Source organism: Vespa velutina, chromosome 20, assembly GCF_912470025.1.
Source record: "Vespa velutina chromosome 20, iVesVel2.1, whole genome shotgun sequence".
NCBI classification, from domain to species: Eukaryota; Metazoa; Arthropoda; class Insecta; order Hymenoptera; family Vespidae; genus Vespa; species Vespa velutina.
In genome coordinates, this window is record NC_062207.1 from 703,598 (window position 1) to 722,272 (window position 18,675).

Consider the following 18,675-nt stretch of genomic DNA (forward strand, 5'->3'; position numbering starts at 1 on the left):
ACAAAAAGTTGCACCGCCCACACGATGCAATACAAAACAAGTAGTATTATTTTATTGTTTGGACATTAAAAGGAATGATAAGATGGAATGAAATTACCGCTTTCAATCAGGAAGAATAGAAGAAAGCTTACGATTTTTTATCATGAGTACCCTCTGCCTGAAATCATTTATTCCTGTAAAGCTCGTATTCTTCCAACGCGTATTTTAAAAATACAATATAATTATAAAAGTTTATCGTAGATATCCAAATAGTAACATGTCACTATCGATTTTTCTATTAAAAGGTAGAATGTATATAATGTACATAATATTCAAATATGTTTTTAATACTATTATTATGTTACATTGTTATTTGGTGTAGTAATAATAGTAATACTTGTAGTACAGAATGGATTAGTCCTATCGGGAAAATGGTAAACCATTTAAAAAAAGCACTAAGAGTTTTACCTCATAATAATATTTTGATTTATGTAATAATATTTAATATTTAAATATTCATTAATTATTATTTTTTACAAAATATTAGATAAAATCTTTTTTTATATCGTAAATTTATATACTACTTATTATAAATATTATTCCAATTATATTTATTATTATTTATGTATTTATCGTAAAATAGATATGGATCGTGTCTAGTACGACCCTTTCAAAGAAAGATATTTATATGTATTATATCAATCGTCGAAGTCACACCTACTTCGAACGAAAGATGATGAACAGCCTTAAAAAAATTCTCTCTCTGTGTGTTTGCAAAAATTTCAACTATGAATTCTTAATACCTCATTCAAAATATAAAGTATTTTTACATGAGATTTTCATGTTCGATATTGGAAAAATGTCACCTTCTGTGCAAAGATCATCTAGAAAAAAATAATTTTCAAAAGTAATTTTCGCACATATAAAAACTTGTTTTGAAAATCGGAAACGAGAATATCGTTTGATTAGATTTAACGTAAACCTATTTGTTCTTTGTCAATATATAATAATTTTGAGTATATTTGCATTATTATTTGCGGTTATTGTATATATGAACGACTCACTTGCCAAATCGATTAACTCCATAAAACAAAAACTGGAGAAATATGGTGAAATAATATAAATTGCTTTTTAAAATTCTCTTTAAAGTATAAATTTAAATAAACATTGTAAAATGTATAAATGCAAACGTAGTTTTCATTTAACAACGTATAAAGTGAACAAGATAGAAAAGTCTTAAAATAATCGTTAAAAATAAATTATTTTTATTTCAGTAATAACAGTATTAAATAACGGAAATTAGGGAAATTTAGTATGAATATAAAAAGTGAAGACTGCATCAAGTGCTTTAACACATAAATTTGAAAACATTCAAAAAGTGGAGTTAATCGAATTGGCTCGTATATATATTATATATTATATACATTAAGTTTTTTATTGTGTCAATGTATTATAATAAGATTTTTTCAATTTAATCCTACACTTTCATGAAACATTTTATTCATCGCTCTTTTTTTTAATAATATTGCCCCTTGTCAATCGTTTGCAATTTGTTGGCATAGATTTAATATAGCTTCATAAAAAATAGCCAAATTATATGATCTTGGTTACCAAATAATGTAATCACTTCGCAAAATAACTAATTCTTTAAATTTTTCAGCCAGTAAGTCACTTGACGATTGATGAGAGGCCAATATCACTCATGTTATTGATGAAATTGAGTCCTATTTGTACGAGAATGTAATCGAAATTTAGACTAAGGGAATGCACGTGATTGTACAGAGCCAAGGTGGTCATTTGACCATTATTATTTTTCATACATAATGGTATCAGCTGAATGTATTTTAAAATGAAGTAAAAAATATTACAATATCACAAATATAATTTGCTTTATTATAATTTAACCCTTATCATTACAAGTCTGTTTATCAGGCATTATACTGAATATTTTATTCCTCATTAGCTTTACTTTTCGACCACTCAATTGTGTCTCTAAATTCCGTATACTCTTTATTTGCATCTAAGTTAATCTTTTTTTTATTTTATTCTAAACGCATCCATTTCACTTTTATGACGACAAAGAAAAAAATTATTTGCTGCTAATTTGAGAAGATAAGCGAATGTAATCATAGAAAAAGTTTCAAAATCAAATATGATTATTGATTTTTATCGAAATTATATTTTTCTTGGAAATGTATAAAGATTGTTTTAAAATGATTTGAAGATTATTACTTGCATGTTATGGTCGTATTTAAAGTAAGATATTCCAAACCTAATAAGCAAGCATATATCAAAGATAGTTGCCGATTGTTAATTGCACTACATAATCGGAGTGATAATTGGTTAAAGTTTGTTGTAAGTTCTTAATGGAAAAAACTATTTTAAATTACTTACTTTCTAATAGCCCCTGAATTCTTTGCATAAAATAATGCTATCTTTAATTAAATTCCCTATTTTATAATACATATATTGTAAAATTTCGTAATATTTACAATATTACGAAAACCTCTGTATTAACACTTTTAAATATAAGTTACTAGAAGTGATAATACAGGATTTTAGATATAAAGATTTCAAATATAAATTATAGAAAATTGTTTATTATTTATAAAATATAAACTGTATTTATACAAAAGAAACTATCAAAGCATAATTTTATACCTTTTACATTTTATAAATAAGTCAAAATAAATATAAAATTCTCCACAATACTTATATTGCCTATTTACAGAGTATAAATATAATAATAATATAAAAGATATAAATTATTTTAAATTGTTCGATTCTAATTATTAATTTTCATTTTGAGCAGTTTCACTGGAAATTTATTGCTTTACCCAAGTTTTCGCTAATGCCAAGAAGTTAAGATTTACTCTTTGGTATTCTTCTTCTGGCAATACGAAGTCGAATACTTTTTCCCGAAACCGAATATCTTCAACTTAATATAGATTATTTTTAATATAAATAAAGAATACTTCTTTTAATTTAAATTCCTTCAAAACTATTTAATGTTATTGTACTATTTAATGTATGTTATAAAAACTATATACTCTATCTTCTTCAACCATTCGTCTTCTTCGTTTAATTCTTCTAGGCATTTTGACAATAATTTTAATCTAACTCTGTCTCCTTTCTCATTTTCGAAATCTCTCCATGCTACCAAAAGTAATATTCTCCTTTCTTTGTCACAGTTTGCAAATAATGGATAATTCCCACGTTCAAAAATTCTACGAGCTAAAGTAACATTATCAACATCATCTCCCGATGGAGAATTAACTAATTCAAATGTAGCATAAGCTGTCCAAACGCGTGTATTATAATGTAAGAAGATTAATAAATTAAGTTTTTTATATACATATATATATAATCATACCATGAAATCAAGCTTACTTTGATATGAACAATTCGTTCTAATAATCTCTCAAATAGTTGTCTAGTATTTTCTATTTCATAGACATATAGACATTATAATAATTACATAAATATAAGTACAATAAAACATAAGATAAATATAACTATAAGAAAAGTAGTTTACTTTTATTCACGTTGTGCAGTTTTGAGGTGGAAATTCAAGTAATTTTTCATACAGAACACTGCATCTGTCAAATTCTCTAGATTGTGTCTCTAAATCATTGTAACCACAGAAGAATTTGTCTTTGGGATAAACACCCAATACCATACCTTGAAATAAATGAAATTAAATATTTAAAAATACAATAATTTATTATAACATCTTCATAAACTTTGCGTCCTACATTTATTACAAAACTATATATCTCCCAATACAATTATATATCTCTATCTAGCTCTTTGTATCTCTTTATTTCGTAATTCAAATTTAATATATGTTTGCCATGTCTGTTAGTCAGGTCCCCATTCCATCCATCGCTCAAAAACTTGACGTGTTTCTATAATAAATCTCTATAAAATCAAATTAGATAATAAAAAATAATCCCTAATTTTATATCAAATCTTATCAGTAATATTTTCTAATATTTCTTCCATATATGTGTATTTGTATCAAAATTGATGTGTTGTATGTAAAATTGTGACTGCAAGATCTAATAAATTTCTGGTATAATTTGTTTACTTATTGCGCATTTCAATTTCAATATAATATAGCCATAATGTAATGTTTCTATGATCAACATCTAGCGCACGTTCACATACAAATTTAAAATAAATTGGACATATAAAACCTTGAAATATTTCTAATACAACTAAGACTATAAAATGTCCTATTTCTTGTATTTAAGGTATCTTGCTCTTTGCATTGTTTCTGACCTTCTTTCCATCGGGCATATTTCATCAGATTCGTTATAACCATTTGATTCTTACACATATTGTCGTTATAGATATTTCATTTTCCATAATGATAATCAGCCAATTTATGGGGATTTTATACTTTCTGCTTAGGTGGCTAAAGGGAATACTTACAAATGAATTCTTCTCTATGTAAAATTATAGATAGGATTAACATTATTGCATCAAGATTTTTTTCTTTGCTTCTCTTAATAGCTGTTTTGCTACGATTTAAATTTTCTCGGGTGCTTTGTTTTTCACCTAAAAAAAATTTTAATTGTGAATAAATATTACAATTATAAGTTGTGTATGCTATAATTTATAATTATAAAATAAAATATACTAATGTATAATAATCATTTTACCTTAGCCACTTTGAGCATTTTTTGTGACTTCTCCGTGACGATGGTTAATTGTTATTCTAACCAAATAAACACAGCTTCGTCTACGCTCACGTGAAAACATTCTCGCAACTGGTTCGTTCTACGCCGTACATATCGCATATGATCTTTTAACCTTTTAGTTACTAAATGCCATTATAATGGCTTTCGCATGTTATCTTTTTGAAAGTTATGCCACTATATTGGCATTCGCGCAAGTCATTTTTTCGAAGGATAAGAAGTCACTATAATTACATTTATAGATATCATATTAACTTATTGTGTACTTTTTGAATTCTTTACATAAAAATGTATAAGTAAATTATACCTTATTCATGTACAGCCCTATTCCGATCTAATGTTCGATCTAATAATAAGAAATATCATCTATAGTTTACGCGCCGAAACTTTGCACATCAAATAACAATAGTAATATTTTTATTTAGCTTTGTTCGATATACAATAGGTATAATACTGTGACTTCCAACAGCTACAGCCATGACTTCAAGAAGAGTCCAAGAAAGAATAAATGATTTCTTTTGTGTTCCGGCATCTTTGTCGTTTACTTTGTTTTCGGCATCTTTGTTGTTTCTCACTTTGTTTGATTAGTTTCCCACATGTGCGTTTGGTGGCGCTGAGGTGTGTTAGTTACGTGTATTGTCGGAGAACGCGTTACAGCCGCAACGAGATCTTCATAATTGCTATTATTGCGCCAAAGCATTGGGTAACTACAACGTCATAGTTATTTTTATAAAGTAAAATAAATTACAAATTGACCTTTGATATTACCAATACTTAAACTAATAGTTGAATTTAACGTTAACTACCTTTTACACTAAGTGTGTGCGATCTTAGCGACAGGTATGGGCAAAATATGAACTAGGAAACAAGCAACGGTATCTGTCGCCACCGTGCATCTATCGTATCGGGTTAGTTATTCCCCTCTCACGCATACATAATTGGTTTCGTTGGATTATATTGCACCGTACTAAACTGTTACAATGTTTTTGTTTATTTCATTATTACTTTTTATTAGTAAGAATTTGAGTATTCTTTTATTTTTTGACTATACTTTCAACAATTTTTTTGTATTGTACAATGATATTGTTATTATTTTTTTTCAGATTATGATTGCAGTTGTTCGTGCAGCCATAGATGAATCGATCTTTGTTTCGATAAAATAAAGAAGAAATAGTGAAATAGATTTGTTGTTAATATTTTTCGGTTAATTTAAATTTGTTTGCGTTTTATGATTTTAAAAAACTTTTAGGAATATGTCTGTATGAATTACTTGGGTGCAAAGGAGTCATAGCGTCAATATTTGTTCGTATAGAATTTTCTTTTTCTTTTTTTCTACAATCAGACATACTGTATATATAAATCAAGCAATAGATATTCGCGAATTAAATTCATTGTTTGCCTCTTAATTATTAAATAATTATTGCGCATTTGAGTCAGTGCATCATGCAAGATGATCAAGGATCTATTATACTTCTGTAGAAGAATATTGGTAAATAAATGTTTAAATTTAATAGCTAATATAATTCTACATTTTTTTTTATTACGATAAATTTAATAAAAATTGTGTTTAATCCTTTTTCAGATTTGCATTGTCATAAAGTCAATGTATTACAAATTCAATCTAATTAATTTTCCATCTACGTCGATTTATTTCATTTTGGACCTATTACGGAACAGCTTACATAAATTTCGAGCTACAACTGGGCGAGTGTTTTGAAGGTATCGTGGATCTTCTTAAGCAGTGAGTGAACAAATTTAAATCCCTCCTCTATATATTATGTCGAGTATGAAAGATTTGACTTGACATGAGTTACTGGTTGTAATTTTTTGTATTAATTGTTGACGAATAGCCATTAATAATTAACTTTTTGGATTTACTCTTGAATGGTATAGTTTTAGTTGTTTTTTTATTGAGCATAGTCTAGTTTCATTAGCTTAGGATAGTATTTTCTTGTTTTATTAATGAGTCATTTAATTAATACGAGTCATGCAACAACTCTTTGAAGTGTGATTTAAGTGCGATTGGTTGTCACAATTGGTGACGAAAGCGCTCACACGTTGGCTTCTGCAGTATTTTGACTATGCGTGTTTGAACGCGTGCCAATTATGTGAACGAAATTTATTATTATAAAAACTATAAAATCTGATTAATTTGAATAAATATATTTTTGCACATCCATTTAAACGTTATAATATAATCAAACAGATCGTAATACAAAAAGTAAGTCTTTCGAGATCTTCTTTAGATGTAATAATCGAGAACAATTCATCGAGTAAAATGAAATTATTTTTGGCCCAGAAATACTAGTAACATTTTATTTCAATTTGTGAAGATATACTTATTTTTAATTTCTGATGTTTACAAAAAATTAGAAATCGTTAGTTGTGTGATATCTTTCAATGCACTATAGTGCATCTAACACAATTTGGCATCTTTTGTATTTCCATGTTGTTTCAATGGATTTCTTATATTTTTTATTAATTTTATAAGCTCTTATTTATTTTTTGATATTGTTAAATTGTTTTTTTATTTTCATGGTTTTTATTTATTGTTTTGTTTATATTCTTTGAAAAATGAGCCCAATGTTGCATCTATAGTTTTCGTGATGTTTATGGCTATTCCATAAGTTATTTTAAATCGTTTTTCAAAATCCACTAATTGTGCAGTTTTTAATAATAATTCTATAATATTTATTCTATATTCAGTATAACTTTGTTTTTTTTCTTTATTTATTGTTTCGTACAGTATATATCTATTAAAAAGTGCCTTGTCGAATGTATATACGAAAAATTTTCTATATATTTTTATATATTATCTCATAATACGAAAAGAAATTAGCGATTAATTTCAATCTTGCTTTTATTATATTTAGTGACATATTTTGGTTTCAAAATACGATTGAATTGAATTTATTCTTGCCTACAATCAGTTATTTCTGCAGTTTTGTACTTTGTAGAAATGGCATAAACGTTTCATTTACTTTCTCGATTCAGTTATATTTTCCCGTTTTTAATTTTGTACGGATAAAATCTCGGTATATTGGTTTTATTAAAACGCATAATTCCATGAGTTTTATTTTTAATTATTGTTAAAAACAGTTTAGGGGACGTATATTATTTTTCAACATATAAAATAATTTGTTGAAAATAGCAATAATTTGACGCTGATTCATATCATTTATAAATTATTATGCCAAATCTTTGTAGGTTGGATTATATTGTTTATATGGAATAAGTCTCTTAAATAGCATTAATGATTTATTAATGGTGACATCCATGTGTATACATTTTTGAATCTATAAATAAACAAATTTATTATAACTTTTATTTTATGTAATCAGTCTGTATTGTCAACTGTATCATTATTTGTTAAATGCAAAAATGTAGTAATTTGTAAAAATCTAATGGATGGTATATTCTTTCCAAATATTGGCTATTTTGTAATGACTCTTTCAGAGCAGTCATTTGAATTTTTATTTTTACTTTTTTTTTTTATCTTAATTATTATTATACATAATATAATTTTATTTCATCACAATTTACAGGAACTTCAGTCGCATTATAATTTTGCTTTTTTTGCTTAAAATCAAAAATGAAAAATTAATTTTTATCAAATCTTCTATTTATTGATATATTGCACTAAAACATTTCAAACATAAATGTAGCTGATCGATACAATCTGGGAAGTATATTGCTTTTTGTCTGAATTTTAGCACTCTTTGTTCTAAAACTTGCCAAATTTTTTTGCTAACATTATAAAATTTTCACACCGTGTATTCTAGTACCTTCTTTTACATTTCATGGTTTACTCTTCTTCGGATAGATATATTTGATGGCCCTAGTATTTCTACATTACGGCACTGTGTTAGATGCATTGATAGTTCTATTCTAAAGTCAGAGATTTTTATTTTTCCTTTTTCGTTATCAGTTTATATATTTGTAGCTGATGTATTTAATAACAATCCGTTAGCTAATTTTATATACCGTATGTGGGTTTTTCTGTGTGGTGTAAAATATCCTATCATCTGATCGAACAAATCACATCACATTTTCCTACATTGTAATCTAAAACTACTGTTAGTATTTCACGTGTGTAATTATTTTTGCATACAGTTACTGTTTGCGCCAAATATTTTGTGGAAGTTATTAAAATATCTCGTCTGTTGTTTAATAATCATAAACCTTTTCCTATTTTGCATTGCAATCAACTTGTCTTGTTTTAATTTTTTTAGTTTAGCTTCTACGAATATTCTTTTTCGGTTTTTCCTTATAGTTTCTACCAAATGAGAGTTACAAGCAATTAATTTTTTACCTAAAATCATATTGGTATACCAATTGTCTGCGTAAATTGTGTTGCTTTTATGCGGTATATTGTTACACATGCTCATTACAAGACTTGTTAGTGTTAAATATGGTGCGTTTGATTTTTTTTCCAGAATATATTTGAAATTGATATGTATATCTTGGATCATAAAATAATTTAAATAGTTTAATATTATTTTTATGGTACTTCTGTTTTAAAAATTATTTAAGAATTATGCATTCTCAAAATGATATTAATGATTCATTAATACGTACATCAATTATTTCATCGAGATCGTAATATTTACAAAAATTTTGATTCGATACATCCCCAAGTTTGCTTATCTTATATAGTCTTCTGGTTATGTTTAATTTTGTTTGCTCTCTGGTTATTATTAATTTTATGCCAAAAATCTCATTGTAATTCCAGATCTTTAATTTATTACTTTTTACTTGACTCAAATCCATTGATCTGATGATTGATGACTAGTACCTTCTTTATTATCGATAGACTCCGGATGTTTATGCACGATAAATATGTTAGTAGCATATGATATTTATCCACGAAAACATATGCAAATATGTACGAAAAATATGCAAATATACACGAAATATTTGGTATGTTAAGTATTAACAATATATTTTGCAATTACTGTGATATATTATATTTCGAATTATAATATATTACAAGCGTCTTTCCCATATTCAATGGTGTTAATTGGGGACTTTCATCTATAAAAATTAACTTATATGCGAAGAATGACCGTTCCACATCAGGATATAATGGATGCATACTTAAATTTACTTCAACATTCTGGTACTTCCTTCGGCCCGATAACGAAATTATTATTCAAAATTTTTGAGACTTCTATTAATATAGACAGTCCCATATTTCTTGTTATAATTCCGCTTGCTGTCTTTTTGATTTTTGTCCACAATTACCAGGTATATTGCACAGACCATTAATACAATTTAAGTATATTTCTGTTGAATTGGTTGGCGGTGAACTTATTGTTTCTAACTTTTCCATTGTGGTTGGTAAAAAGCCAAAATAAGTTTTCATAATGATTAAATCTTGTGCGAGTTTTTCTTATTAGACCATATCTGTTGCAATCTTAATTACTGTAACATTTATTATATTAAAATTTTCAACTACTATTAACATAAAAAATAGAATAAATACTTATGTATATACAAAAAAGTTTTTCTTACCAAATGATTGCATATTACTTATATTTCTTATTTTATTAAAATGTTCGATATAAAATAGTGCAGTTTCAATCTACGTATCCCATCTAATAAAAATAGATTCTAATGGCAAAAGAATATTTTGAAATGTTTTCTTATATACTTCCATATGAAGTGATGCTTTCAAAAATACTTTTTTAAACAAGTTAAAAATCTTGTTTCTTTCGTTCCGTCTATTATATTCCAGTTACTTGCTTCGTTTTCGGTTAGCGCTAAACTCCACTCGGGATTGAGACTGTTTTTATTCTCTCTATAAGAATGATACTTTAAAAATGTAACTATCTTAGAACTCTTGTTCGAAGTTTCGATGTTTCTCGAAATGCTTACTCTTTTATTGATGACGTCACTAATCAAGAATGTAGCTCACCTCCAAATTAACTCTTGAATGGAAATCAATAGTTCTCTACTTGTGTTTCTCTCTTGAAGCATTTACTTTCTCCAGCAATCTATCAATAGATTGATATTTAAATATAAAGCGAAGAGGAAACAGGTCAAAAGACTGAAATGATGGCTGTCAAATTGTCACAATTGTTTAACAGTAACAATTATTTAATATATTGGGTTGTCCGGAAAATTCGTGCCTCCTAAAAGTCGACACGATCTTTCCGGATAACCCGATAATTAATAAAAGAAAAAGTACGATGTTCACTTCACTAGTTGATCAACAGATTTTTACAGAAGTTCGTATAAAGTTATTATTTGCGCATGATGCTATTTTAACAAAGTTATTTTTATTCGCTTGTAGCACGCACAATATTCGTGTGTCTCTTTACCTTCGATTCGATGTTTGGATTCCATTGTAAGACAATTTGATGTTGAATGTAGACTGACTTTATGATCCTGTTATTATAAATTGAATTCGGATTTAAACTGTCTATCTGTAAAATTCATTGTTACTTTAATTTGATGGTTTGTGATCACTTTCTCTTTCACATGGATTACCTCGTTCTTCAACATTTCTTTTATATTTAAATAAAGTTATATGCTGCACTAACTATGTTTTTCTTTCACATTTAACACTTTTACCATAGATTTCATAATAAATACTTTTTTATTATTTTCATGAATAACTTTCTATTAATGATATTTTATATATATTAGTTTTTGTTATATTATATTCTATTTATATCATTTCAAGCCCAGAAATAGGATATGAATATAGGATATGAATGTATAAGTGGAATCTCATTTCATATAATCTTTATATTGCTTCTTATTATTATCAATATATAATCTTTACTATATAATGTAACATAATATTATATATTATATAGTACATGCTTTAATATTTATATATAATAATATATATAATATATTACCACATTTAGCACTTAATAAGCATTATATTAAATTAAATTAAATTAAATTAAATTAAATTAAATTAAATTAAATTAAATTATTAAATCAAATTGAACTGATTAATTCAAACATCATATTTTCATTTCCGCTATCATGTTAGTGCTCCGACTAACTTACATCTGCACTACTTCGTTAAAATAAATTATATCACCTCCACATTAAGATCAAGTGTTTTGGCTTTCTCATTCTTTATTGCACCCTGCACATCTTTTCGTAACTTAGCACACATTTCTCCGCTTTCTTCCATATCTGCTTTTTTGAATATCCTTCTTTTTCTTAATTATTCCTTTTAACCACTTTATCGCTTCTTACTTCCCTTCAGCACTGAGAACTTCTGCTTCCTGTAACTCCGTTCTATTCACCATTTCGCACTCATTCAATTGTATTCAATAGAATCTTCCTCTTTACTACAGAACTTGCAGCATTTCTCTTCTTCAGCTTCCTACAATTTATTGGCTTCTTCCAACGAATCGCATTTTGCTTTTGCAATTATTGCATAATCTTCATTGTCATCTGTTTCTCCTTCATTAATTTCTTTATATCTTCGAATGTATTTTAGTTTCTTAATGACATTTTACTATATCAAGCTTTTGACTTTTCTTAAATATTCAAAAACATTTACTAAGTTTACACAATTTTCAATAGTATTAAATTAATCTGATTTTACCAATGAGATTTGAGACGACAACTGAATTTGTAATTAAATATCCAAGTGAGTGATTTAAAGTCATGAAAATATATTCATTGTGGTCTATACTTAGTACATATTACGCGTTATCCCTCTCTGAAGATGTTATTATGATTGCTATGTAGACTGAACTTACATATAGATGATACATTAAACTATAACAAATATAAACGAACTTTCATTCTTATGTATAAAAATTCAATCTTTGTAAAAAAAACCAGTAAACATAAAAACAACATTGTAATAAAATTCTTTTCTTTTTCAATACTACAATTTTTACAAATCAATGATTGCTCTACTAAGAATTTTTCTCACGTATATTTTTCATACTGCAAACAGATTCCCGTTGTACAAAATAAAGAGTAACAAGTAAAGCCTTGATCAAGTTAGGGAAAGAGAAAAGAATTATAGTATTTAAATTTTAACATCTTCAGTTGTAACCAGAATAAGTGGTACGAGTTAGTCCATATCTTATAGGTAGGATTATAAAAAATATCCTTCATATATTGTATGAATTTGTACCTAGTTTTAGTTGGAAACAGTTGTTTATTAACGGTAAGATTCATGCCCAGCTTCTAACAGTTGTAGCTATTTTCAATAAATTTATTCCATACTTCAGAAATCAAAGAATATTAATCAGTTTGTCGACGTTAGATTCGAATACTTTTTCCATCGAATAAATTAAAAAATTTGTATAAGACAATTCTTGGTTGTCGTGTTTGAAAAAAATGTAGTCTCTCATTTCTTATTCCACAAATATGAAATGTTCAAATCTTTTTCTTCATATACTCTACGTGCTTACAAAATGAGAAGAAATGTATCTAATTTTACTGAAGGTAGATTCCATGTGATTCCTAACAGTCGATTTGCTTCTAGTTCTGTACATTTTCGCATGAGTTCATAATTATCAAGGCAAATATAGTTCTTACTTGATCCTTTATAATGTTTTTTTTTGTGTATACCGTTGGATTTGATAATGACCGTCCAAATCTTGAACTCTTTTGTAATTCTTCCCATAGAGTTTCATCAGTAGCAACTTCAATATCATGGTAATTTTCTTCACTTTCGCTTTCAGAACTTGACAGAAATCCTCTTCCCTTTTATCTCCTGTTTGTTCAAAATGTTTCATTCTTCATCCTCATTATTTAAGCGTTTATTATCAGTTTCGAATAAATTATATCCAATTAGAAACACCCCTCACTTATCTCTTTCACTGATATCTTCTTTAGTGAACGTCTTGTCATGTTTAGGAGTAAATATTAGAAATATTAGAAATATTAGTAAATATTAGAACAATACAGTAAAATAAAATGTAAACTAACTATTAAGTTTTGTTCACTTTCTCTTTCCTTATTATTTTCACATTGTAATGCTCTGTTTGGAACTATCAAAATTAGACTGTTTTTTGACCTAGCAGTATGTACGATAATAATATTCGAGGATAATTTAAATGATTTTGGTTAAATCTTATTTGCATACTATATTGTCGTTTTTACAAATGGTCATTTAATTGGTTACGGTTGATATGACAAGGTACATATTTTTCTCAGAATAAACAATATAAATGCAAGCGTAAATATTGATAAAATTATTAAATGGATATTATAGAACTCATAATTATGTTAATATAGGAATTATAATTATAAATCAAATAGAGAAAAAAATAACAGTGAATCCAGAATTTGTATTAAAAATCCAAAACCGATCATTTGAGAAACTTTTGTACGGTTAGTGTTAAAAACATTTAGATGATCATTATCTGTAATACTAACATTTACTATTTTACTATTTGCGATTATGTCAGCACACTTTTCCTTACTCTTATTTCTTTTTAAAAAGATTACATCAGGCTTTTTCTGAAATATATTTAAACAAGGAGAGTAGAAAATAACAATACGATTAATATTTTGCGTTGGAAGATGGTATGGAAATGCATCTGTGAAAATTAAATCATTGTTCTCAATCGTATTTCTCATGTTTGGCTTCTAAAGATCGATTCACATATTTCAGTTGAATCTTAGTTCTATTTCCGTCCCAGCTCCGTTATTTCAGTACAGAACGCAGTTCCACCATTCAGTTCTGTTTCAGTTACATACATGTATTTATACATCAATAATATATTACATAATATACTATCCAATATATTAGATTCCATTTTATGGATATCAACAACGTAGAAAATAGCCATAGAAAGTTTTCTTTGTAGTATATAAATATATAAATTTATTCATTCTGTTTTCTCTAAATGTTGACGGAAAATAACTTTTAAAACCTTTATCAACTTTACGTATGCAATATTATTTTTCGTTCTATAAAAGTGATATTTTTGATATTATTTTAATAAAATTTTGTTTTGTGATCAGTTAATCATAATTTTTTTGGTGAAATATTAAATATATTAGAAAATAAAGGATATTTTTGTCAAATTTGCTTTTTCTATTTCCGAAAAGGCAAAAACCCGTGGTAAATTCATAGTTCTGAAACAGCATTTTGTTACTCGACTTATCCTTAGATATTTTTAGTTTTCTACAATTCACTATTTTTGTTTTTTCGTCCATCTATAATTTAACATTATTTTGAGGTAGCAGTTCTAGAATCTTATAAGGGCCTTTATATCGAACTTCAAATTTTGATAGAGATCGATATTTTCAGCAAAAAGACCTCATCTCCGTTTAATGTTTGAGGGTTTATCTTACGGTCATAATATTTTGACATTATTTTTTTGACATCTCTTTGGTTCTCCTAAGATTCCGTCGTGCTACATTAATTCCTCTTGCATATAATTAATCTTATTAACTATCTTGATATAGTACTCTAGAAATATCTGGTCCATGCTTTTTTTTAAAAGTGGATGTGACGTCGGTATCCGAATTATCCTCCCGAAAACAAGTTCGTGAGGCAAGAAGCGTGTTTTTTCGTGAATGCTGGTATTATAAGAGAACTATCCAGCCATTCGTCTCATTCTTTTTCTCTATTTGTGAATTGTTTAAAATATTTCATCAATACGTGTTACGATCTCCTGATCGATTAGATTGCGGTTAAAATGCTGTTGTTTTATATAGCTTAATTCGTAACTTCCTCGCTATTGCTTTTATCAGTGAACTTAGGAAATTGACGGTTTGATCCGTAAGAATATAGCGCGATGCCTTGAACTTGTATATTAACCCTTTCGCTACTCCGGGCCACTATAGTGATCTTCCATAAGATGTCACTGAAATACTACGGGCCACTATAGTAGCCCTCCATAAGATGCTACTGATGGCATCTACGATGTCGCGTAGCGTGCAGTGATGCCGCAGCGCTCCGTTCAGCGGAAGTACCGCGGCTGAGAACCCGCCCGTAGCAAAAGGTTTAAATGAGTAATCATTGCGCTCGCAATATCTATAGGGGTGGTTTTGCAGAGGGGTACAGCAATGGAGTGCTTCCTATATTGTATCATATATTGTGAGCGAATCCTATATTAATAAAATATATCTATACTCACTACATCCATCGTGACCTTGTCGAACGCAGCACCGTACGTGTCAATGAGTATCATAAACTGTTTACCCTTAACCCTTCCGCTTCGGCTGTCCAGTCCGCAGAAGTACTGTCATTGAACGGAAGCGCGCGCCGTGAATACGCGCAGTATTCGTTGTTACTGTATATACGTTTTCCTGAGCCTTAAATAACTATTATGCCGAATAAAACAATCTCTGCTACAATATGAGTATAATTTACATCTTTGATATGAAAACATTTATAACTTACAATTATAACTTTTATAACTTATAAACATATATAACTTACATTTATAATTTACAAAACTACAGGTAATATTTTAATTATGAATTAATTATGATCCGCAAACAAGTTAATGTATTAATGTGAAGTGATTAATAGTGTAAGTACGTATGATAAATTTTGAAGCACGGATCTATGCATGAGCCAACATCACACTCTTTACACTCGTGTCGTGAGTCAGATCTTTTATCATTTTTATTGCAGACAACACATCTGCGTTTTAGATTTTTATTTCTTGGTTTATAAAAAGATGGAAAATGCTGCTCTGTTAATCTCATGGGGTTGTCAACCGGTCTGCTTTGATGCCGAACTACATTATGCCGATACTTTGCAACTATTTGTTTTATCAACTGCAAGTGAAATTTTGCAATAGAAATAACTTCTCTTCGGCTGTACTTATAAAGACAATATGAATTCCATACACAAATGACTAGCATGTGGAAAAAAAATTTGCTGTACCACTTCAACGATTTTCGCGTTGTATTTACAGTACTTATAACCATATCGACTTTGTCTATTATGCCCATTGATTTATTGTAGTCAATAACACACGGGCTTAGCAACACTCTGTAGTCCTCCACATTTAGACACGCCTGCAAAATCTGCCGTATGCATAGTTATAATCATATATACTTCTTTCTTATGTAACCACTTCATCGCTAACAAACTGTTTGATGAACGAAAGCATGCCTCTCCTTTTTTCAGATGTATCTCAAACTTCGACATTCCTTGCCGTCTTTTACTAACAGTCCCGCACGCATTTGTACTATTATTATGCAACAAGTTAAATAATCCTGGACTTGAGTAAAAACTATCAAGATAGATTGTGTGACCGTTTCCTAAGAACGGTTGCAAAAGCGTCAAAACTATCGCACCCGACTTTCCGATCCCCCTGGCTGCACTTTCAATAATTGTTGACCGTCCGCAATAAACTATAATATCTTGCACATAACCCATTTTGCAATCGCATAGCATAAAAGATTTGATACCAAATCTATTCCTTTTCGAAGGAATATACTGCCTGAATGACAAGCGGCCTTTGTACAACATAAGACTTTCATCAATACAAAGATCTTGAAACGGATGGAATGTATCATTGAAGAATTTTCGAAACATATTGACTACATCTCTAATTTTGACTAAACGTTAGTGTGTCCAAAGTTGTGTGTAAAGTGGAATATTCTTAGTAATGAGAGATACCGATCTCTCGTCATAATTTCAGCAAAAATGTTGGATCGTAAATATTTATCCTTCAACCAATACTCTTGTATTGTTAGCTTTTTGTTGTGTGTCATCAATAAAGATAACGCAAAAGAACAGTAGAGTTCGTCTATTGTCGTTGGGGTGTCTTATTAGACTTCTGAGCCCGATAGTCGTTAGTTTCATCAAAAATATATTATACGAGCTCTTCAGAAAAAAATAATTCAAAATAGTCTAAAATACGATCTGGATAATTTTTTCTTTATTCTTGAATTTCTCGTGGAAAATGTATGTATTTGTGGCATGAAATTTTCAGAGGTCCATGTTATGTTGCAGTTTGTGTTCTCGGCATCATTTTCGACTGACTCGGATTCCGAATCTGACGTGCTGCATATGTTCCTTCGTCGTCTTTTAGGCCAGTTAAAATTATTTTCATTTTCTTCAGTATCAGTTATTCCGTTTTCAAACATTATATTTCTTTTATTTCAATCATATATTTTGCAAGGGTCTAAACTGTTTCTGAAAGTACATTTTCAAACAAGATTCTAACCTACAATTCTAATTTTTTTGCAGAATGACCAATCATACCTCAAGTTTATCTATTCAAATTCTTGTAAGAATCATATATGAAATATCCTTTCACTGTCAATGAATAGCCGTCTAGATTTTTTAACGTGGAACAGTTTACGATCGTTTATATGTTTCAAACAGGTTGCGTAAAACGTTGTCTCAACAATAAGTAATTTTAATAAGTGATCTATAATTCAATATGTCAATAAAATCAACGAAAATTTTCTATCGATAATAAAAAAAAAAAAACAAATTATTACAAATTGTCGGATGGCCGCCGCCTATAGGCTCCCCATGATATCTCTGCCGCTCTATTAAATGTCTTCATAAACCCTTGATGACCGCCCAACTCCAACGAATGGTTTTCGCGTATCAAGTTCTCTCTCTCTCTCATGCTCCTCAAGTATCCTTACTATGTTCTTGCATATGCATATCATCCTAGTCTCCTGGTCGAATAGCTCTCCCACCCTATGTTGAATGTATGGCCAGTTGTCAATCACAGTTGTTTGTGATATATTGACCGTTTGGATCACACAGCTCCCGCATTAGCGACAAAAATGATTCTAGGATAGAATTTAGTATTTCGGTACGCAATATAACGTTATCTACTTCTTTGACCGATAAAGATATTCATATTTTCTTCCTAAATTAGTCACATGTGCCCGTCTCAGCATCAAGTCCTTACATTTAGGGAGTTTCAATAGTTCTAATCGTGGCACGTCGCTTCGCATATGGTGACAAAAATTGCTATGTTATCCTTTTACAATGAAATCTGACCGCATGACTTTGCTAAATTTTGCGAGTATTTCTATATATCATCCGACTGGGTGGCAGAATGTACGG

At 28.7% G+C, this 18,675-nt stretch overlaps 2 long non-coding RNA genes across 2 annotated transcripts; one reads left to right on the forward strand and one right to left on the reverse strand.

Moving 5' to 3' along the window:
- Window positions 1-3,533: 3,533 nt before the first annotated feature.
- On the reverse strand, window positions 3,534-5,391 carry LOC124956143. Its single transcript, XR_007103118.1, has 3 exons — window positions 4,990-5,391; window positions 4,647-4,906; window positions 3,534-4,542 (listed from the first exon to the last, which is right to left on the reverse strand). It is a non-coding gene; the product is annotated as an uncharacterized LOC124956143 (long non-coding RNA).
- On the forward strand, window positions 4,881-7,100 carry LOC124956150. Its single transcript, XR_007103126.1, has 3 exons — window positions 4,881-5,385; window positions 5,786-6,171; window positions 6,265-7,100. It is a non-coding gene; the product is annotated as an uncharacterized LOC124956150 (long non-coding RNA).
- The last annotated feature ends 11,575 nt before the right edge of the window (window positions 7,101-18,675 follow it).